The 23,603-nt window shown below is 38.4% G+C and overlaps 1 long non-coding RNA gene across 1 annotated transcript in view; it reads right to left on the bottom strand.

Moving 5' to 3' along the window:
• Positions 1-17,579, bottom strand: part of LOC138420729 (uncharacterized) — a 137,919-nt gene extending 120,340 nt beyond the window's left edge. Inside the window, exon 1 of the long non-coding RNA XR_011249296.1 lies at positions 17,508-17,579. This is a non-coding gene — a long non-coding RNA (uncharacterized lncRNA). The remainder of the gene's footprint in view (positions 1-17,507) is intronic.
• Between the last annotated feature and the right edge of the window lie 6,024 nt (positions 17,580-23,603).

Raw genomic sequence — 23,603 nt, 5'->3', positions numbered from 1 at the left:
CTTTGGAAAGTTCTTCTGCCATTTAATAGCCCTGTGAATTAGGAAAAAATTTGTTTCCCTATCTGTGCCTTAGTGTTTGAGGTATAAAATTGGGAGAAAAATTCATCTGCCATGCTAATGATTATAAATATTCAAGAAAATAATATGGAAAAGACCTTAGCCTACGACACAGTATATAGTAAACTTAAACAACTAAAACTAAGAAGGTAGTTCCTTTCCCTTACTGAAGATTCACATTGGTTAATTTTTAGGGCATGTATGTCAGCTTTATTTTTGGATACATTTAATAGCACAATATTCCAAGAACAGCTTTGCAGACTGGTAATCAATTTGAACAGTCAGAAAAGGAGAGAAGTTTGAAGGCTATTCATGAGGCTAGCTCCACCAAATCATGCAAACATGAGATGAGCTTGTTTTTCAGAGGCAGGATGAAGGAAGAAGTGAGAATTCCACAATTGAGTTTAGGTGCCAACATCATCTCTAAAGCAAGGAGAGCAATTAAACCAAGTAATGTCTCTTAAGAGCAGCAGCAGAGTCAGTAATATAAGCAGGTTATACATTTAGGCCAATATTCCCAGCTATAGTCTCCATTATCTTGTAAAAGGTAAATATAATTTTGGAGACTGAAGCAAGTTACCAAAGACAGTCTCTTGTCTTCTGAAGGAAAATATTTGACCAGATGGTTTCTGGGTTTTCTGGCCACCTTCTCTGTAAAGGGATTTTTTTTTTTTTTTCAATTTTTGAAGTCTCTTTATTAGGATTGGCTCTGTCATTGAACAAAGAATTTTTTTTTCTGTATTCCAGAATCTTTGGTACAGGAAAGCAACTCCTGAGAAAAGGTTTATATAATTATTGTTCAAAAATATAATAGACTCGAAATGGAAATCCTCATGAAAATTAAACAAAAGAAAAAATAAGATTCATTCACTATAAAGTTATAATAGCATAGAATCTGAGCTGATTACATTTCAAATTTTTTAAAATAATTACTACGAACTCTCCAGTTACAATTTCTTTGATATGACCCTAGGCAGCCATTTTCTTCTGAAAGGTTTTAGCTATTTCTGAATTGACATGTCACACTGCAATGAAGCCATAACCTTACATTTGCTTCACAAGAATATCTGCCTTTGGCTTGAGGAGAGAAACGCCTCAAATTAGAAAAGAAATGAAAATCTCTAAGTTGATCAAAAGTAAAAGAGGTCCCACAAGATTATGAGAGATGCTTAATAAGGAATTAAGGTTCATATTATGTCTGGGGGTGATGCGGAATAGGCCTGTAATTCTGCAGACCTGAGTTTAAGTTCTCAGTTTATTAGCTGTATAACTAGAGTGTGTGCTTGACTTTGAGTCAACTTACTCATCACCAGAGTGATTTAGAAAAAACTTTGAATTAAATGACTTGCAAATAGTATATAACTCATACTTTTTCCCTTTTTCCTAATGTTCTCAAAATTCTGGAAGGACTAAACTAACTTGTATTCTAAAGTGATGGGGGAAAAAATGCTTGGAGGCTCACTACGTATTGTCTTGAATGGTGTCCTGATCAAATTTTATCTATTTACACTAACTATAAGGTAATTTTTCTAACTCTAGCTGAGTGAACATAAGATTGAATTTTTCTATTTCCATAGCAGTAAGCACCTTTCTAATATCACCACTTCCCTGAAAATAACTGTCATTCAGGAAAAACAAGACAAAAATAGCACTTAAAAGCAATTAAGGACAGAAAGAGAGAAGTTGAAAACAAAAGGAAAATGAAAAAATTAGTAATTATATTGGAGAATGATTTGAAGCTTCTTTAAGCCTAATGGAGAAAGGTTCAGAGTAAATGAGAAATTAAAATACTACCTCTGCATCCTCTGAAGTGTTGAGAACTTCCATGTCAATTCCCAATCAATATTCAATAGGAAAGAATAAAAGTAAATTATATTCTTCTTCTATTTAGAGATTTAAACTGGTTCATTTCTAGACTTCTATTCAAGCCTGCATGACAAGATATTTTTTTCTTTTTTGGAAGCTTAATTCATCAGCCATCCTGATAGTCTTTCTTCTTAATATTTGATAGTGGGGATTTAGATGAATAAGAGAAAAAATGACACTTTCTTAACATTTATTACTGTCCAAATCAGTCATTTTACTTATGACCTAGATGACTTCCCCAACAATAATATCTCATAATGCAATCCTACAGGCCTATCCAATCACTTTAATGAACTTCCAAGAAGTCTGAAAAATAAAATGTCCTTTATGACTAATTTAATGGTCAGAGATAAAGTTGTCTGGATTTCTCTCCTAAATTGCCTGGTCTAGCAGTTACCATCAGCTTCAATCCCCTTCATATAATGAGCAAAAAATTAAATTAGACTTGAAAGTCTTGAGCCATTATAATGGTTAAATCATATTTCTCTATTTTTTATGGCATGCATCTATATTTCTGCTGTAGAATAGCAAGTGAACTCAGAAAAGGGACAGCTAATAAATGAAAGAATATTGTGAGATAATAACTACAATTCTCTTTAAAGGTCATCTATAGATGAGGAAGTATAATGCTCTGTTAATATTGCTTATCATTTTATGACTGGGCATCATTTCCTTGTAGAAATGTAACTCCAGATGTCACTTTTCCTTCCTCTCACACACACAAAACACCAGATTAACATCTGACAATGAATTACTCTTGAGAAATGCCTTGGCTTGTAATGGATTTTTAAAAAGGAAAAAATATTCTGAATGAGGAAAAATGTTCTCTTTCAAGATGCCAAATTTATCTCACTTCTGTTTCTTTGGTTTTCTCTGGCTGTCCAAACTCTACAAAACCTTTGTCATAAAATAGATTGAAGTAATATCTTGCCCTTGCCTTTAGTATAAATGAGAGTCAAACTAACATTTTAAATTTCTCAACAAAATATATAAAGAGTACAATTAAATATTCTACAAAGTATTGTTCTCCTCTGAATATTGCTATTTATATTATTTATATTTATATTTATATTGCTATTTATATTTAATATAGCACATAATATATCAATTATAAGTAGTATAATATATCAAAGGTGTTATTATTATTAAACATTATTTTTATTTCCCCCAGTATTGGGTAATAAAATTATTTTATTATGTAAAATAATGCTCCATGAACATTCTGTTAGAATTTTATGGATATCAATAGTTATCTCTTATAATTATACTTTGACTATTATAGTCTGGCTCACAGTAGATACCCAATAACTACATATATAGTCTTATCCTGTGAAAATTATACATATTCTTGAGACAACAGTCAAAGAACTACCTGTGTTATGCTTGGTGCAAAGACTATAAATATTTTCAAGAATCATGAATTCTTACTGAAAATGCTTAGACACACTTGAAGTTTCATAATGAGCTGATTTCCTTAATGTGCTTAGTCTTCTATGCTTTGGTCACTAACTGATTTTCTGGTATATTTAATTCATTTCTTGGTCGTCATCTCTATGTCCTTCATTCACACCTGCCTTTTAAAGAATCACACCTTGCTTGAGAAACTTCTTCCCTCCCTTGGCCCATTTTAACCTTTTGAATACAGTTGTCTATTTTCATCAAATTCTTTGCTTTATTAGCCAGCAATAAGTTAATTAAATACATATTTAATTAAGACGCTACTATGTGAAACAGCCCTGTGATATAGACTATGAGAAAATGCTAAATTAGCATAGTCTTGTGTGAGTTGAAGATATAGTGATTTTCATTATTAAATAACTGCCATTGTGGTCGGTAAACAGGAAGAGTTTATGTTAAGAGATTGGACAATGAAATGTACGTGAAAGTAATTGGGAAACTTTCACTGAAGGACTGGGACTAGATTTAAGTTCTTAATGATAAATGAAATTTGAAGGAAGAAAGGGAGGACTATGTTTTGTCCAAGAAAAATATACTGAAAGCCATCCAAAAAAAAAAAAAAAAAACCCTCAATATATTCCAGCGACTCTAGTACACCACAGAAGGGTTTCCCCATGCTTTCATTTCATAGAGGACAGAGAGTATTGTGCTGCTTTTGTACAGGACAGTGGGTAAAGATGAGTATATAAATGGTGGGAGGTAATGATCCTGGGGATCCTAGCTGCTCAGGCTTAACCTGCCTGCCCTAAGGACAGAGGACATGAATACGCTCAGCAAATCCAAATCCTCACATCAGGGGAAGCTTGTGTGAAACCTTAGGAAATGGTAAACAATACAAGGTTGCCACTAACTTGTATATTTCTGTTTTTGAGGGACAAAGTTAAATGAAAGAGAATTTAGGGAAATGTATTTGTGGCACCAAAGGATGTCTCTGATAGCTAAGTGAAAGTGTGAAGTGAAAATCGTTCAGTCATGTCCGACTCATTGCGACCCCATGGACTATACAGTCCATGGAATTTTCCAGGCCAGAAGTGGGTAGCCCTTCCCTTCTCAAAGGGATCTTCCCAACCCAGGGACTAACCCAGGTCTCCCACATTGCAGGCAGATTCTTTACCTGTTGAGCCCCCAGGGAAGTCCAGGAATACTGGAGTGGGTAGCCTATCCCTTCTCCAGTAGATCTTCCTGACTCAGGAATCAAACCGGGGTCTCCTGCATTGCAGGTGGATTCTTTACCAACTGATCTATCAGGGAGCTGAGAGCTGAATAGAGATTTTTTTGAGGGGGCAGGGGTAATTTGAATTTTAGCAAAGTTCAAATCAAACACTGATCTTGTTAATTTAGGAGAGAGGTCTCTTTTAAGATCCATTGTTGTTATTTAGTTGCTAAGTCATGTCCAACTGTTTTGCAACCCCATGGATGGTAGTCCACCAGACTCCTCTGGCCATGGGATTTCCCAGGCAAGAATACTGGAGTGGGTTACCATTTCCTTCCTCAGGGGATCTTTCTGATCCAGGGATTGAACCCATGTTTCTTGCACTGGCAGGTAGATTCTTTACCACTGAGCTACCAAGGGAGCTCCTTTAAGACCTATAGTTAAATGGTTTTATGTGTAGATGGTCAAGGATATAGACATGGGTATACTGAGTGATTGGTTAAATTGAGCTAAAATTTGGAAGTGTTTATGTCAGGGTCCTGAAAGGCTCAAAGTTTAATCAATCAAGTCTATTCTTACATTTTATCAAATCTAGCAAATTCTGAGTTGCCTGTGTCAACCCCAAGGAGAATTCCATAGTAAAACTGAATGGGAATATGCAAAATCTCATCCTAACCCTACATTTTAAATATGTGGGAAAAGAAAACCAGTAAAATAAGGTGAGCTGTTCAAAGAACTTCAGTGAATTCAACGTCCAAGACAGGGTTAGAACCCAAGTTTCTCTCTCCCAGCCCACCATTCCCATACTGACTCACTGGCAATTTGCATGAATATGAGAATATAATCTAGTCAGATCCTAGTTTTGCCAGTTCCAAAGTTTCAGTTGAAGCCAGTGCCATGCCACTCCTCTATTTGCATCAGGTGCTAAAAATGAATGCAAATATGTATCAGTTTGCTATCACTGTATAACAAACCAACTCATCATTAATAACTAAAATGACAAGTTATATTTGGTTCATGATGCTATAAGTTAAAAACCTGGTTGGGGTTCAAGTGGGTGGTTCTCCCAACTTCAGCTGTACTCAGTCATGTATCTATGATCGTATAAGGGGTCAGCTGTGTTTGATAACATGGTGACTAGGCAGAATTCAGAGAGAAAGAGAAAAGCATTCAAAGGCCTCTTGTGGCCTATACATATAATTAGGATAATGTCATTTCCAACATATTTTATTGATCAAAGCAAGTCATAAGCTTGGCTCATATTCGAAGGACAGATTGTAGATTCCACGCCTTGATGAAAAGAGCTTCACAAATAAAATATTAAGAACATTAATAGAGGGAGGGAAAAATCAGGGCCTTTTTGAAAACAGTCTACCCCAGAGAAAAGAGACTTTCTTCAATATTCTTCTGCATTTATGATATAAGAAATAACTGGATTGGAAAGTTGAATTCAGTGCTTTTAGTTTACATTAAATCTTTGCGAATAGGTTAAATGGCCTTAAATGTACAATTGGAGTGGGACAAGGAGGAAGGAAAATCATTTTTGACCAAAAAAAATTAGCAATTATTAGTGACGTTGAATGGAAATTGAACAAATTGAGACTATATTAATGGAAGTAAAAATATCTGAGTCATTTTTTTCCCACATCCTTACACAATCCTTTCAATCTGCTTTGCTGGTATCCCTTCCTCCACCAGACCTACATGTAAATGTTGGGCTGCCACAGGATTTTGTCCTTGGATTTTTTTTTTCTCCTTTCTTTCTCTATTTTCATACCAGATGTCATCAGTCCTGTCACCTTAAATATCACAAATACACTGATGGCTGTCAAATGTAATTTACCAAACCAGAGCTTTCCTCTAAAAACAGATTCATAAGTGACTACCACTTCCACATTTCCAGTGCTAACTCAAACATTCCATGCTCTAAAATAACTTATCGAATGGATTCTTTGTACATATAATAAGTCATAAAATAAGAATTTTCCTGTTTTTTAATCAAGATTATGAATATTCATATAAAACCTATTTCCTAAGTTCTTCACTTTTGTCCATCAAAAATTTTAGTGTCTATTTACTTCTAAAATACACCTCAAATCTGAGCACAGTTTACAAACACTCCGCATAGTCCAAAGATCATTTTCCATGACCTCCACAAGTCTCCCATTTTTTCCAAGGGCAGTGAGAATAACCTTTTATGAAAGTACAATAGGACTTCCCTTGGCAGTTCAGTGGTGAAGAGTCCACTGGCCAATGCAGAAGACATGAGTTCAATCCCTGGTCCAGGAAGATCCCACGTGCTTTGGAGCTACTAAGTCCATGCACCACAACTACTGAGTCTGAGCTGTAGAGCCTGGGAGCCACAAGTACTGAGCCCAGGTGCTGTAGCTACTGAAGCCTGGATGCCTTTGAGCTCATGCTTGGCAACACAAGAAGCCACCGCAATAAGAAACCCATGCAGCCCAAATAGAAAGTAGCCGCCTCTCACCATGACTACAGAAAGCTGGCATGCAGCAACGAAGACCCAGCACAACCAAAAATAAAAAATAAATACAATTATAAAGACAAACAAACAAAAAGTACAGCAGACCATGTCATTGCTTTGCCTAAACTTAACCAGCAGAACACCATTTTATTTATATTAAAGTTTAAACTACTTACCATAGCCTAAGTGGTTCCATCTACATCTCCAACTTCAGGTCTACTGCCCATTACGATGTTGTATCCAGGACCTCACACTCGCTGTCCCTTCCACTTAAAATCCTCTGTCCACACTTCTGCATGAATACCTTCTCATCATTTTGATCCCAACTCAAATGGAACCTCAGAAAGATTAAATCTAGCCGTTCTAAGCAGAACCCTTCCAGCAGCCAATTACTCCACCATATTTCATTCTGCCAATTATCTTTAGCAATGAAAGTAACTAAAATCTTTATTGTATTGAATTCATTATCCATTTTCTCCCCTAAAACAAAACTTCATGATGACAGAAATTCTATTTTGTTCACCACTGTTCTCATAGGAGATGCTTAATATTCATTAATCTCTAGTACTTTACAAAAATCTACTTACTCTAGAGAAAACTCTATACATGGACGTCACCAGAATTTCAATACTGAAATCAGACTGATTACAATCTTTGCAGACAAAGATGGAGAAGCTCTATACAGTCAGCAAAAACAAGACCAGGAGCTGATTGTGACTCAGATCATGAACTCCTTATTGCCAAATTCAGACTGAAATTGAAGAAAGTAGGGAAAACCACTAAACCATTCAGGTATGACCTAAATCAAATCCCTTGCGATTATGCAGTGGAAGTGAGAAATAGATTCAAGGGATTAGATCTGATAGCCTGATGAACTATGTACGGAGGTTCATGACATTGTACAAGAGACTGTGATCAAGACCATCCCCAAGAAAAACAAATGCAAAAAAGCAAACTGGTTGTCTGAGGAGGCCTCACAAGTAGCTAAAAAAACAAGAGAAGCTAAATGCGAAGGAGAAAAGGAAAGATATACCCATTTGAATGCAGAGTTCCAAAGAATAGCAAGGAGAGATTTAAAAAAAAAAAAAAGCCTTCCTCAGTGATCAATACAAAGAAATAGAGGAAAACAGTAGAATGGGAAAGACTAGAGATCTCTTCAGGAAATTTAGAGATACCAAGGGAATAGTTCATGCAAAGATGGGCACAATAAAGGACAGAAATGGTAAGGACCTAACAGAAGCAGAAGATATTAAGAAGTGGTGGTAAGAATACACAGAACAATACAAAAAATATCTTCATGACCCAGATAACCACGATGGTGTGATCATGTACCTAGAGCCAGACACCCTGAAATGTGAAGTCAAGTGGGCCTTAGGAAGCATCACTACAAACAAAGCTAGTAGAGGTGAGGGAATTCCAGTTGAGATATTTCAAATCCTAAAAGACAGTGCTGTGAAGGTGCTGCACTCAATATACCAGCAAATTTGAAAAACTCAGAAGTGGCCATAGGACTGGAAAAGGTCAGTTTTCATTCCAATCCCAAAGGAAGGCAATGCAAAAGAATGCTCAAACTACACACAACTGCACTTATCTCACATGCTAGTAAAGTAATGCTCAAAATTCTCAAAGCCAGGCTTCAGCAATATGTGAACTGTGAACTTCCAGATGTTCAAGCTGGATTTAGAAAAGGCAGAGGAACCAAAGATCAAATTGCCAGCATCACTGGATCATTGAAAAAGCAAGGGAGTTCCAGAAAAACATCTACTTCTGCTTTATTGACTATGCCAAATCCTATAGCTGTGGATCACAACTAACTGTGGAAAATTCTTAGAGATAGGAATACCAGACCACCTGATTTGCCTCCTGAGAAATTTGTATGGAGGTCAAGAAGCAACAGTTAGAACTGGACATGGAACAACAGACTGGTATCAAATAGGAAAAGGAGTGCATCAAGGCCGTATATTGTCACCTTGCTTATTTAACTATATGTAGAGTACATCATGAGAAATACTGACCTGGATGAAGCAGAAGCTGGAATCAAGATTGCTGGAAGAAATACCAATAACCTTAGATATGCAGATGACACCACCCTTATAGCAGAAAGTGAAGAGGAACTATGACACCACCCTTATGGCAGAAAGTGAAGAGGAACTTAAGAGTCTCTTGATGAAAGTGAAAGAGGAGAGTGAAAAAGTTGGCTTAAAACTCAACATTCAAAAAACTAAGATCATGGCATCTTTTCCTATAACTTCAAGGCAAATAGGTGGAGAAACAATGGAAACAGTGACTGACTTTATTTTATGCTGGCTCTCAAGACCTGATTTTCTTGGCCTCTGTTTAACTTAAAGATAAACTTGAAAAATTTATATCTAATCATTTGTTTAGTGCTTAATTTAGACTACATTTATATGTTCCTAATTCCCAGTACAAAGACTTCCCTTAAACATCTGTTAAACTACTTTGAAAGTGAAAACGTGAAAGTGTTATTAGCTCAGTCATGTCTGACTCTGTGACCCCATGGACTGTATCCTGCTAGGCTCCTCTGTCCATGGAATTCTCCAGGCAGGAGTACTAAAGTGGGTAACCATTCCCTTCTCCAGGGGATCTTTCCAACCTGGGGATCAAACCCAAGTCTCCTGCATTGCAGGCAAATTCGTCTCACAGGAAAATACATAAATCTAGATGTGGAGAAAATATTAAATTTGAAGGTAGTGTCTTACATTATCAAAATTACCTACTCAGATGTTTGTTATTGTTGTCATTGTTTTCAAACTAAGGCAGAAGTTAAATTTTTTCACATCTCTTGGAATCACCAATCCTCCCTGCCTCCACTCAGCCCTTTTACAATCATTATACATGTAATAAAACATGGGTTATCAACTCAACAATAGAAAACAAATAATTCAATTCAAAAAAGAGCAGAGTATCTAAATATATATTTCTCCAAAGACATACAGATGGACAATAAGCACATGACAAAATGTTCAACATGACTAATTTTTTAGAGAAAAGCTTATCAAAACTGCAATGAAGTACCACCTCATACCAGTCAGAATGGCCATCATTAAATACTCTATAAACAATAAATGCTAGAGAGGAAGTGGAGAAAAGGGAACCGTTTTACACTGTTGGTGGGAAAGTAAGTTGGTATAGCCACTGTGGAAAACAATATGGAGGTTTCTCAAAAACTAAAGCTAGGATTACTGTATGATCCAGCAATCCAGCTCCTAGATGCCGGGAGCCAGCATGAGGAGTCCCGCCCATGGCAAAGGTCATGAGGAAGGAAGCCCGACAAAACGCAAAGGCGTGATCTGGCTTCAGGGGTTCCCCCTGAGATTTCCTGAACATCTACCCCCCAAAACCAGAGTCTGCCTGCTTTATTACTGTGCTTTTCACTCTTCTGACATTCTCTGGGAAAAAGTTAATTCAGGGCTTCAGTCTCCTGCATCAGCTCAAACCCCTTTGATGGCTCTCTAACTTGCCTGACAGGTTCCCCCGGACTTTTTACAACTTGTGAATTGTTTACAGCCCCAACCTCGAGAGGCACAAAGCTTAAAACATCTTAAAGATACAGAGCCTTTTCTAAAGAGCTAAAAATCATATTGGTGATGGGTCTTCACTGTTGACTCAATGACTGCTGCCAGGCCTCCATATTCTTTATCTTTTAGGCACCTGAGGGATATTAATCAATGTAATCGGGGTGCAGAAATAGGAATACAGTAGTTTTGATGTTACCAACACTAGACTTTTCAGTTAATTACTTTTCTTTCTTATAAATCACTGTACTCCTTTTACTTGTTATAAATTGTTGTATCCTTGCTATGTAAGAATGTAACTTTATTTAGTGCTTTCTGAGAGTGGCACCAGACTTTGGGAAGAACAACACAAATAAGTCGTCTGGTTGACAAATCCTTATCATAAAAGGGCTGTAAAATGTTAATTGGCCCTCTGGCCAGAAGATGATGTAAATCACCTAAGACTTGTGTATACAACTAGATATGCAGAGAGAGAGCCTGGTCTCGATAAGAGTCAGGGCTGCTGACGCTGCATAATTTTATATTATCCATTGATCTCTATGTACGAAAAAAGGTATAAAAGGCTTTTCTGGACAATAGGGGATGGGCAAGTCACTGGACTGGTTTCCCCCGTGTCTCCTCTTTACTCTATTTTCAGGCCGAATTCCCTTCTGGGGTGTGGAGGCTTGTCATGTCTACTTACTTGCCCCGGCTTTTAAGTCCCGTGAGAGAGGGAGCCCAAGGCAGGCCACCCTCCGCTATTCAAACGAGCGCCAGTTGCAAACTTCTCGTCCTGAAGTTTTATTGGTTTTCCATGCAAACCGTTATTCAGTCTCTTTTCTCCACTAAATTTTCCTACTATACTATTTCTTCTTAATTTATTCTATATTTCTAAATAAATAAGTTTTCCCTTGCCTACTCCGTCTCCCCTTTGAATTACCCTGGATCCACCGGGGCAGGACCCCGGCACCTAGGCATATATGTATCCAGACAAAACTATAATTCAAAAAGGTATATGCACTCCTATGCCGACAGAAGCACTATTCATAATAGCTAAGGCATGGAAACAACCTAAATGTCCATCCACAAATGAATTGATAAAGATAGGGTACACACACACACACACACACACGTGCAATGGAATACTACACAGCTATAAAGAAGAACGAAGTAATGTCATTCGTAGCACCATGGATTGATCTAGAGATTATCATACTAAATGAAGTGAGTTCAAAAGGAAAAGATAAACACTACATGTCACATATATGTGGAATCTAAAATATGACACAATATGAAGCAGAAACAGACTCATAGACAGAGAGAACAGACTTGTGGTTGCCAAGGGAGTGGGGAGAGAAGGGACTGAGAGCTTGGGCTTATCAGATGCAATCTATTCGACACAGAAGAGAGAAATAGCAAAGTCCTACTGTATAGCACAGGGAACTATATTCAATATCCCGAGATAAACCATAATGGGAAAGAATATTTTAAAAATGTATATACGCACATAACTAAGACACTTTGCTGTACAGAAGAATTTGATGCAGCATTGTAAATTAACCATACTTCAATTTTTTAAAAAGACATGGGCTATGAGTAAATATGCAGATATTTGGCAGAATGATTAGACAAATGTGTATGTCCAACTGAGGTAAATGCTCTTCTAAATTCATGTTATTTGGTATTATAAACATCTTATTTCAAGTAACATTAGTGTTAATTTTTTCAGGACCCTGGAAGCAAAGCTGAATGCTCAGGAAGCCAAAGGGAAGAAAGAAAAGTAAATAAGACAATATGATGTCTTTTTATAAACTCAAAATTGCCCAAAAACCCACACAGCAGCTTTGTTTTAGACCTGAATTCCACAGATTATAAATTTTTCAAAGGGCAATTAACTTTAGCAAAATATTTCCATCTACCTCAAATGTGTTGGTCACTTTTTCTGAATATAAAATCAACCACTACAGGTATCAGCTAATCGTTTCCTTGTTTAGTGTGGCATGAACAATTTAACACCCAAAATATTTTCTCCTCTATAAATTACTGAATAGAATAGCTCACACAGTGCTGCCATTTTTTTATTTGAAAATTGATACAGTACAGACAGGGACTGGGTTTGTTTTTTCTTATAAACAGGTAAAGAAAATAGTAGGATTATAGTTCAGTTCGGTCGCTCAGTCGTGTCCAACTCTTTGCGACCCATGGATTATCGTTGACGGTGCTGAAATCTGACTAAGTCTAGATACTTGTTTTACTTGTTAAGACAAGAAATGGGGAAATGCTTTCTGTCTTGTGATTTTTTTTAACCTGTGAGATTTACTGCAAAATCTGTAAGATAGCTTATATTTCCTCAAGCTCCGCTTTCATTATATGTGTGATTTTGTGATATCGTTACATCTCCCCCCCACCCTCCCCATCTCCCTGCTTAGATACACAAGCCATTCTACACTTTTCAGGAAAAAAATAAAAAAACTAGTAATGTTAAACTCAGCTCCTGGGTTCCCAAGATTAGCACATTTCAGAGACTTAACTTACAAATGTACCGTGGTAATACGATACTGATGCCCTTGCCACCATGGTGAGCATATTTAAAAGGGCACTCGTGGAGAAAAGGTGACTGATACATTCAGCATCGTCTTAAAAATGATACCAAAAAAAAAAAAAAAAAGATACCAAAACAATTCTGAAGGAGAAAATAGGAAAGAGGCAGCTACATACCTACCTACCTACCTATCTTCTATAAAAGGAAGGGAAAAAATCCTACATATGGCCATTTACATAAAATGTATTTACCCTACATCCTTAATCAAATAGAAAACTGGAAAAAATGTATTCATTAGCCGTTCTCAGACATTGGACAATGGGCATGAGTGACCATGATACATAGGAAAAGGAAAGCAGGATGAGTACTACAGTTGTTTCAGGTTATTGTATGGCCTGAAGGCAGAAGGCAGTTCAGGCAGTATTACTACAGAGAGAGAGAACCCAAAGATCCAGCAGTCTCATTCTATAAAAGAGGCAGAGATAAGTGTTTATAGATATTGATGGAAATGGAATGAACAGGCAGTATACCAGAGAAGAGAGAATTTCCCAGAGAACCCTGTATATACACAGAGAGTCTCCACAAGTCTTTAGGTGAGTACTGATCTGTATTCATGAGAGATGAAACTAGCTGAGGCTAGGAAATGAACCACTGGGAAGAAGTAGGCAGAACAATTTTAAGAGTTCACTGTGCAAATAATTTATACTTCTTGCAAAGTGAAAGTGAAAGTGTTAGTCGCTCAGTTATATCTGACTCTTTTCCACCCTATGGACTGTAGCTGCCAGTCTCCTCTGTCCACGGAGTTCCCCCAGGCAAGAATACTGGAGTGGGTAGCCATCCCCTTCTCCAGGGGATCTTCCTGACCCAGGGATCGATCCCAGCTCTCTGCATTGCAGGTAGGTTTTTTTACCATCTGAGCCATTGGGCCGGGGGCAAAAACTTACTACCCTTGGTGGCATCAAGTAGAGTTCTTAGAAGGTACACCTTTCTTTTTGGAGTTCACAATTAGTCTTAGACTGAAACATCGTCTGGACCTACCCTAAAATAACTTTAAAGTCTCAAAAAGATCAAATCAAACTCAAGTAATATAACTATCTTCCAGGACAAATGTTAAATACCATTGAAAAGGAGAAAAAAAAAAAAAAACACACAATTCATCTGTTCAGCAATAGAAAATCCAGAATGTCCAGCATCCAGTGAAAACATTGGGATGCATACAGGTTATTATGATCCATTCCAGGAGAAATATGAGTCAGTAAACAGAGACCAAGAAACGACAGAGAAGGTGAAATTATCAGATAAGGATGTTAGAACTGCTTTTATCAATGTGTTCCATATGTTTTAGAAGATAGAGGGGAACAAAAGTATGAAAGGAGAAAAGAGAAATGCTTTTAAAAGACCCACTTGGAACAACTAGATATAAAAAATACAATATATAAAATTTTTAAAATATAATGGATGAGATTAATGACTGATTTGGACAATCATCGTACTTGAAGACACTGCAGTAGAAATTTTTTCCAAAATTGAACATGGAGAGAAGATAGACCTGAAGAGCATCAGTGACCTAAGGGACAATATCAAGCTTTGCAAAATACATGTAATTGGAGTGTCAGAAAGAGAAGAGAGGAAAGACACTGAGAAAATATTTGAAAAAACAGAAATCATATTTTGAAGAATATCAACAAAACCTAAAAAGAAAACTCAAAGACCATGCCAAGAAACAGAAAAATCAAATTGCTGAAAACTAGTGGTAAAGAGACAAACTTTTTCCTGTCTTACTCTTTTTTTTTCTGTCTTTTTTTTTTTTTTACTTTACAATACTGTATTGGTTTTCCATACATCAGCATGAATCCACCACAGGTGTACATGAGTTCCCAATCCTGAACACCCCTCCCACCTCCCTCCCCATAAACTCAGTGTTTATAGTAAAAAAAAATAAAAATAAAAAATAAAAAGACCAAAAAAAAAACAAAAAAGAGAGAGAAACTTGAAAGCCTTGAGGAATAAAAGGCATAGGAAATAAAGCAATTTTTTAAAAAATACACAGATCTTGAAAAAAATAAATAAAAATTTTTGAAACAAATGAAGAGTAGCAGATCATGCCACTCCAAAATATGACACTTGGCACAAGGATTATTTTGAACCAAGCACAGTTGAGAAAAAGCAGATACAAGAAAAAGCTCTCTGTAATTCCCTATTTGCCTACAAGTGAAAGTGTTAGCACTCAGTCATGTCCCACTCTTTTCCACCCCATGGACTGTAGCTAACCGGCTCCTCTGTCCATGGAATTCTCCAGGGAAGAATACTACAGTGGGTAGCCATTCCCTTCTCCAGGGGATCTACCAGACCCATGGATGGAACCCAGGTCTCTGGTATTCTGGGCAGATTCTTAAAGTGGAACATAAATCTTTATCCCTCCTTCCCTCTTTACTAGGAAGAAGAATGGTTATCCTTGGAGACAACTTTAGATCCTATTCAGTTCAGAGTTCAGTTCAGTCGCTCAGTCGTGTCCGACTCTTTGCGACCCCATGAATCGCAGCACACCAGGCCTCCCTGTCCATCACCAAGTCCCGGAGTTCACTCAGACTCACGTCCATCGAGTCCGTGATGCCATCCAGCCATCTCATCCTCTGTCGTCCCCTTCTCCTCCTGCCCCCAATCCCTCCCAGCATCAGAGTCTTTTCCAATGACTCAACTCTTCACATGAGGTGGAGTTTCAGCTTTAGCATCATTCCTTCCAAAGAAATCCCAGGGCTGATCTATTCAGAATGGACTGGTTGGATCTCCTTGCAGTCCAAAGGACTCTCAAGAGTCTTCTCCAACACCACAGTTCAAAAGCATCAATTCTTCGGCGCTCTGCCTTCTTTACAGTCCAACTCTCACATCCGTATATGACTACTGGAAAAACCATAGCCTTGACTAGACGGACCTTAGTCGGCAAAGTAATGTCTCTGCTTTTGAATATACTATCCTATTAGCCTAGAAAAATCACCGGAGCAATCTACACAACAAACTTAACAAACTAGTCTTTATCTTTAGAAGTCCTAAATTGTTTTCCTTTACTGGCATTTTCCGCAAATGTATTGTTCGTTGTTAAAGGTACTATATAAGACAGAATCCTAGGCTACAACATTGAGTTAACTCACTTTTCCCTGGATGTTTCCTATGTGTACATGAACTATACATATTGGTAAACTTCTGTCTTTCTGATATCAATCTGACTTTTATTATGGGAACCTCAGCCAAGAACTCAGAAGAGCAGAAGGGAAATTATTTTCCCTTATCCTACATTTCCAGTGGTCATGTATGGAGGAGAGAGTTGGACTGTGAAGAAAGCTGAGCACCAAAGAATTGATGCTTTTGAACTGTGGTGTTGGAGAAGACTCTTGAGAGTCCCTTGGACTGCAAGCAGATCCAACCAGTCCATTCTGAAGATCAGCCCTGGGATTTCTTTGGAAGGAATGATGCTAAAGCTGAAACTCCAGTACTTTGGCCACCTCATGTGAAGTGTTGACTCATTGGAAAAGACCCTGATGCTGGGAGGGATTGGGGGCAGGAGGAGGAGGGGATGACAGAGGATGAGATGGCTGGATGGTATCACTCACTCGATGGACATGAGTTTGAGTGAACTCTGGGAGTTGGTGATGGACAGGGAGGCCTGGTGTGCTGCGATTCATGGGGTCGCAAAGAGTTGGATACAACTGAGCGACTGAACTGAAATGATCCTACATATATTTGGCAAGGTGAGAGAAGACAGAAAACATACTTGCGGGTGATGAGTGGGATTAGGAGAAGGTAAAGACTGTAGCACATCTTTTTATTTTCTAGTTTCCAATACTGTACCACTGATGTTGTTGTTCAGTCTTCACTTAGTCACATCTGACTCTTTACGACCCCATGGACTAAAGCACACCAGGCTTCCCTGTCCTTCACCATCTCCCAGAGTTTACTCACACTCATGTCCATTGAGTCAGTGATGCCATATTATAGAATAGCTATAGGATTTTAAAGGTCAAAATTCCACAAAGGTTATCTAGCCCTGTGTCCTTGATTGATAGAGAAGACTGATAACAGAGAAGGAAGCCACTAGAATTCAACAGTTTAACAGTCAGACAAATGAAAGACCTTGATATCACCTCATACACACCCCAAAATTAATTAAGTTGAGCCAGACTGTTGCAGGGCCCAGTGTTGAGGCCAGGTAAAAATCACGAGATTACAGCTATATATACAAATTATAGCCAATGTTCAATTAACGAGTCACTTTGTTTATTACACGTAATTAGCACATAACACAGGTTACTCTAAGTAGGAAATATTTAGGAATAGGGTTTACAAACCATTCCAAGGAGCAGGAAGGAGGCACTGCAAAGCAGTCTGCAGTCCAGCAATGGGTCTCACAACAACCATGAGTGGGAAGTCAGTTACCTTCTGCTCCTGCAGAGCCTCAAGCAGAATCCCTCTGAAATAACTCTCAGAGCTCTGGAGTCAGGTCCTCTAGTAAGGACCCTTCAAGTTCCTGGGCCCAGTGGTCACATTTTCAGGAGTCTGTCAGTAGGGTATAAGGTTATACCCAGGGGATCTTGTCTTTATCAGCAGTTCCTTCTGTTCCAGTCTCTCTATAGACATGACCAAATAAATCCCTTATCTAAAGTAACACAATTTTATCATACCAAAACACTCCCATCTCTGTATCTAATGTCTGAAAACAGCTAGTATGAAAGTTCCCTACTCCAGTACTCTTGCCTGGAAAATCCCATGGGTGGAGGAGCCTGGTAGGCTGCAGTCCATGGGGTCGCTAAGAGTCAGACACGATTGAGTGACTTCCCTTTCACTTTTCACTTTCATGCCTTGGAGAAGGTAATGGCAACCCACTCCAGTGTTCTTGCCTGGAGAATTCCGGGGACGGGGGAGCCTGGTGGGCTGCCGTCTATGGGGTCGCACAGAGTCGGACACGACCGAAGCGACTTAGCAGCAGCAGCAGCAGCAGCAGTATGGAAGTTCACACTGGCCACTGTGACTCCCTCTTATACAGCAGAAGTCCTTTGAGTTTCACACCAGATGAGTAGAAACCATGGCACAAAGAAATCGTGACATAACACAGACACCTAAAAATGGAAAGGAAAAGAGAAAAAATGGGAGAATATCATTGTGGCCTTGGGCTAGGCAAGAATTTCTTGAACAGAACTTAAGAACCAATATTAAAAAGAGTTGCTAAATCAGCTTTAGTGAAAATGATTTGCTTTTCAAAAGACACCACCAACATTATGAAAAATGCAAGACTGTTTGGAATACATTTCTAATGAAGGGCCTATATTCAGAGCATATATTGAATCTTGAAAATTAATTTTTTTAAAACTTGTAAAGAGACTAAGAATGTACTTCACAAAAAGAGGGTATCCATGTGGTTAATAAGCATATACACTTATTACCTAAGTATATGTACTTGTTAACCACATGGATAATGAAAAGGGTAACTTGGCATCATAACTCATCAAGGAAGGTCAATTTAAAGCCAGGATGATAAACACCTACACAACTGTCAGAATAACTAAAACTGAAAGAATTCCCAAGGATCTGGACTACCTGGAATGCTCCTACTTTTCTTATGGGAGTGTAAACTGGTCCAATATTTTGGAAAACTTTTTGCAGCATCCACTAAAATTAATTGCATATATACCTAGTGTTTCTAACTCAGTCATGTCCTACTCTTTGAGACCCCATGGACTGTAGTACCCCAGCCTCCTAAGGACTATATATATACATACACACTTAAGAACCTAGCAGTTTTGCATATATACCCAATTTACATATATATTTAAGGACCTAGCAATTTTACTTCTGCTAATAAAATAAAAAGAAATTAAAATATATTTTAAAATATTTATGGCTATATTTAAAATAATATTTAGTGTTTATTAATATTAATGTTTGATATTAATATTATTCAATATTTTAAATAATATTTAGTCATAACAGTCCAGTGTGGCAACAACTTAAATGTTGCCAACTCTAGAACAGATAAATGAAGTGTGGACTTTCAAGTATTAGAATATTATACTCCACTGCAAAGGAGTTCATTTCTGCTATATATCACAGTGACTAAATCTCATAGACATAATATGAAAGAACAACAAGAATCTACAGTGCATGCTTTTGCACAGCCATAGTGAACAGCAATCCAGAATGACTTAGGCAAATTAAGTCTCTAAATATCATGTTGCTGTTGTTGTTCAGTTGCTCAGTCCGACCTTGCAGCCCATGGACTATAGCCAACCAGACTCCCCTGTCCATGGGATTTCCCAGACAAGAATACTGGAGTGGGTTGTCATTTCCTCCTCTAGGGAATCTTCCCCGTTCAGAGTTCAAACCCATGTCTTTTGCACTGGCAGGTGGATTTTTTTCCCACTGAGCCACTAGGGAAGTCTGTATATCATAGGACTCAGAAATTCTGCCCCTGATGATCTGTCCCTCTAAAATTCTTACAGGTAAGCATAAAGAAGTAAGCATGAGGATATTGACTGCAACATCACGTACAGTAGCAAGGAGGGGGAGGCACCTGAGTTTCCTCTAGGAAAATGATAGGTAAAACATAGCAGATGACTACGCCGTCACACAGTACAATGGGTCAGATAACAAATAGCAAAGTGAACAAATAGTAAAAATATAATGCTGAATTTAAAAAGCAAGAAACAGGGACTTCCCTGGTGGTCTAGTGATTAAGAATCCACATTCACTGCAGGGGATGTGGGTTCAATCCCTGGTCAGAAAACTAAGATTTCACATGCTGCAAGGCAGCTAAGCCCATACAACACAACTAGTAAGCCCATGAGCTCTGGAGCCTGTAGGTCATAACTATAGAGAAGGCATGTACAGTGCAATGAAAGATCCCATATGCCACAATGAAGACCCAACACAGTCAAATAAATATTAATGAATATTTTTTAATTGTAAAAATTATTCATTTAAAAAGGTAAAAAAAATTTAGCAAAATGAGGTCAATTAACAAATTCTTTTCTGTAAATTATATGCAATAAAATAATATTGCGTTGTTTCAGGGCATGTAAAAATAAAATATCTAATAAACATATAAGTTTGAGGGGAAGTGAACAGGACTGAACTAAGGTGCTAAATATGAACAATTAGGAAAAGGAAACAGAAACAGGCTTTGTATGGACCATTGATGATATTGGGCCTTGAGTTGAGGTGCATGATTAATTCAATACTCTCCACATGATGTTCACAAAAGAAAGAAAAGAGCAGGGGAAGCCACACTAACGCAGCATAAGATCACAGAGGTGAAAAGTGTAACAGCCTTATGAACATCAAATGCACAAGGCAGTGTGTTTGCTTCATTTTTTAACATCCCTTTGCAAATAGGCTCTGAGATCCAGCAGTGAAAAATGAATGAAGCCCTGTGAATAAAATGCCATGTTATAAAAATAAAGCTCTGTTTTACCTCCACTTTGATCTCTGGGGCAGGGTCACAGTGTGAAGAGAAACATGATTCTGTCACCGATCCAGAGCAAGCCTGTGTAAAATTCCCCCATTTAGAATTGGAATGCAACTCAGGGGTCATTTGGCTCAATCATATCAATTTAAAGCCATGGAAATAGTGGGCCACCATTCTTAACTGACTTGCCTAAGATAGACACTGCTACTGCTAAGTCACTTCAGTCGTGTCCAACTCTGTGTGACCTCATAGACGGCAGCCCACCAGGCTCCCCCGTCCCTGGGATTCTCCAGGCAAGAACACTGGAGTGGGTTGCCATTTCCTTCTCCAATGCATGAAAGTGAAAAGTGAAAGTGAAGTCACTCAGTCGTATCTGACTCTTAGCGACCCCATGGACTGCAGCCTACCAGGCTCCTCTGTCCATAGGATTTTCCAGGCAAGAGTACTGGAGTGGGATGCCATTGCCTTCTCTAGGTAAGTACAGTTAATTGCACCATGAACCCCATTTTTACACCCTAGTCCATGACGTTCCTTTATTTGTTGCTACTGAGATCAATGCCCACTTAAGGCATATATCAGATTTAGGGGTGAACCATGGGCTTCCCAGGTGGTGCAGCAGTAAATAATCTGCCTGACAGTGCAGGATACATGACAGAAGTGGATTTAATTCCTGGGTTGGAAAAAAACCCTGGAGTAAGAAATGGCAACCTGCTACAGCATTCTTGCCTGGAAAATTCCATGGACAGAGGGGCCTGGTGGGCTACAGACTGTGAGGTCATAGAGAACTGGAATGATTAAGGACACACACGGTGACAAAATATTCAGAGGTCCATATAAAGTTACATCTCACCTAACCTGGAGACTTTCAGAATGAGGTTTTGCAGATGTTTCATTTTGGGTTCTTTTATTAAAAACACATGTTCAGGATTTCCCTGGTGGTCCAATGGTTGCAAGTCTGCTTGCCAGTGCAGAGGACATGGGTTTGATTCCTGGTGCAGGAAAACTCCACATGCTGCAGGGCAACTAAGCCCATGTGCCATAACTACTGAGCCCACTCACTAGAGCCTGTGCTACACAGCAAGAAAAGCCACAATGAGACACATGCCCTGCACCTAGAGTAGACCTCTCTAACTGAAATTAGAGGAAGCCTGAGAGCTCAGCAACAAAGAACCAGCACAGCCAAAAATAAATACATAAAAACACGTTCAGCTGCAATACTTACTAATGAAACTGTTTTTTAAAAAGACTAGGTAAATAGTCAAGACTTTGACCTGGGTAAATAATGTGAAGAAAAAAAATGTAATTATACTAACATGAATGAAATGGTTTTCATTTGGAATCCTGAGTAATAACTCAGGATAATCTCTGTGACCAGAGATGAAAAAAGTACAGAAGATTATGCATGATCAGTTCTTATCCCAGAGCTGTAACCTGAAAATTGTGTTATTTGTGGTTTTCTTACTATATGTCACTTTCTTCTAAAACTTAACTTTGCGACCCCATGGACTGTAGCCTGCCAGGCTCTTCTGTCCATGGAATTCTCCAGGCCAGAAAACTGGAGTGGGTAGCCATTCCCTTCTCCAGGGGATCTTCTCAACCCAGGCATTGAACCCAAGTCTTCCGCATTACAAGCGGATTTTTTTACTGTCTGAGCCACCAGGGAAGCCCAAGAATACTGGAGTGGGTGGCCTATCCCTTCTCCAGCAGATCTTCCCAGTCCAGGAATCAAACCGGGGTCTCCTGCATTGCAGGCGGATTCCTTACCAGCTGAGCTACCAGGGAAGCGACAGTAATGATAATAGAGCTAATTCAGCCACTGAGGGTTCTGTTATGCCTACAAAATGAAAGTTAAACAGTTACCATTTATAATTTCTTACTATAACTAATAGAATATATATTCATGTCTAGAAAATTTATTTAATGGAAAGAGATGTGTGTTGCTCCACCAGCATCTATTCCATTTCTTTCCCATTGTGTAGCAACCACAGAATCTGCATGGGATTGACCTCATTCCTCCCCAATGGTTACCTCTGAGGTAAGCAGATCAGCACGATGCTTCTTTTGCCATCTTGACTAGCCCAGGGATGGGCAGCAACATCCGATCAACCCAATCCATTTAGTCGGAATACTCTTTTGACCAGGGTCTGGCTCTGGTTGCTCAAATCAGATGAAATACAAAACTCTTTTATGATTAAGGGTAAGCTAAAATGCCTCGTGTGTTTTTCAGACTTTGACTGTGTGGATCACAGCAAACTGTGCAAAATTTTTAAAGAGATGGGAATATCAGGCCACCTGACCTGCCTCCTGAGAAACATGTGCAGGTCAAGAAGCAACAGCTAGAACTGGACATGGAACAGCAGACTGGTTCCAAACTGGGAAAGGAGTATGTCAAGGCTGCATATTGTCACCCTGCTTATTAAACATGTATGCAGAGTACAGCATACGAAATGCCAGGCTGGATGAAGCATAAGCTGGAACCAAGGTTTCCAGGATAAATATCAATAACCTCAGATACACAGATGACCCAACCCTTATGGCAGAAAGTGAAGAGGAGCTAAAAAGCCTCTTGATGAAAGTGAAAGAGGAGAGTGAAAAAGCTGGCTTAAAACTCAACATTTGGAAAACTAAGATCATAGCATCAGGTCCCATCACTTCATGGCAAATAGAAATGGTAACAGTGAAAACAGTGACAGCTTTAACTTTTTGGGCTCCAAAATCACTGCAGATGGTGACTATAGCCATGAAATTAAAAGACATTGCTCCTTGGAAGAAAAGCTATGAACAATCTAGAAAGCATGTTAAAAAGCAGAGACATTACTTTACCAACAAAGGTCCATCTAGTCAAAGCTATGATTTTTCCAGTAGTCATGTATAGATGTGAGAGTTAGACTATAAAGAAAGCTGAGCACCAAAGAATTGATGCTTTTGAACTGTGGTGTTGGAGAAGACTCTTGAGGGTATCTCGGACTGCAAGGAGATCCAACCAGTCAATCCTAAAGGAAATCAGTCCTAAATATTCACTGGAAGCACTGATGCTGAAGCTTAAACTCCAGTACTTTGACCACCTGAAA

The sequence above is a fragment of the Ovis canadensis genome, chromosome 15, assembly GCF_042477335.2.
Source record: "Ovis canadensis isolate MfBH-ARS-UI-01 breed Bighorn chromosome 15, ARS-UI_OviCan_v2, whole genome shotgun sequence".
Taxonomy (NCBI): Eukaryota; Metazoa; Chordata; class Mammalia; order Artiodactyla; family Bovidae; genus Ovis; species Ovis canadensis.
The sequence above is the reverse complement of the archived record's forward strand: the minus strand, read 5'-3'. Positions and strand labels throughout refer to the sequence as shown.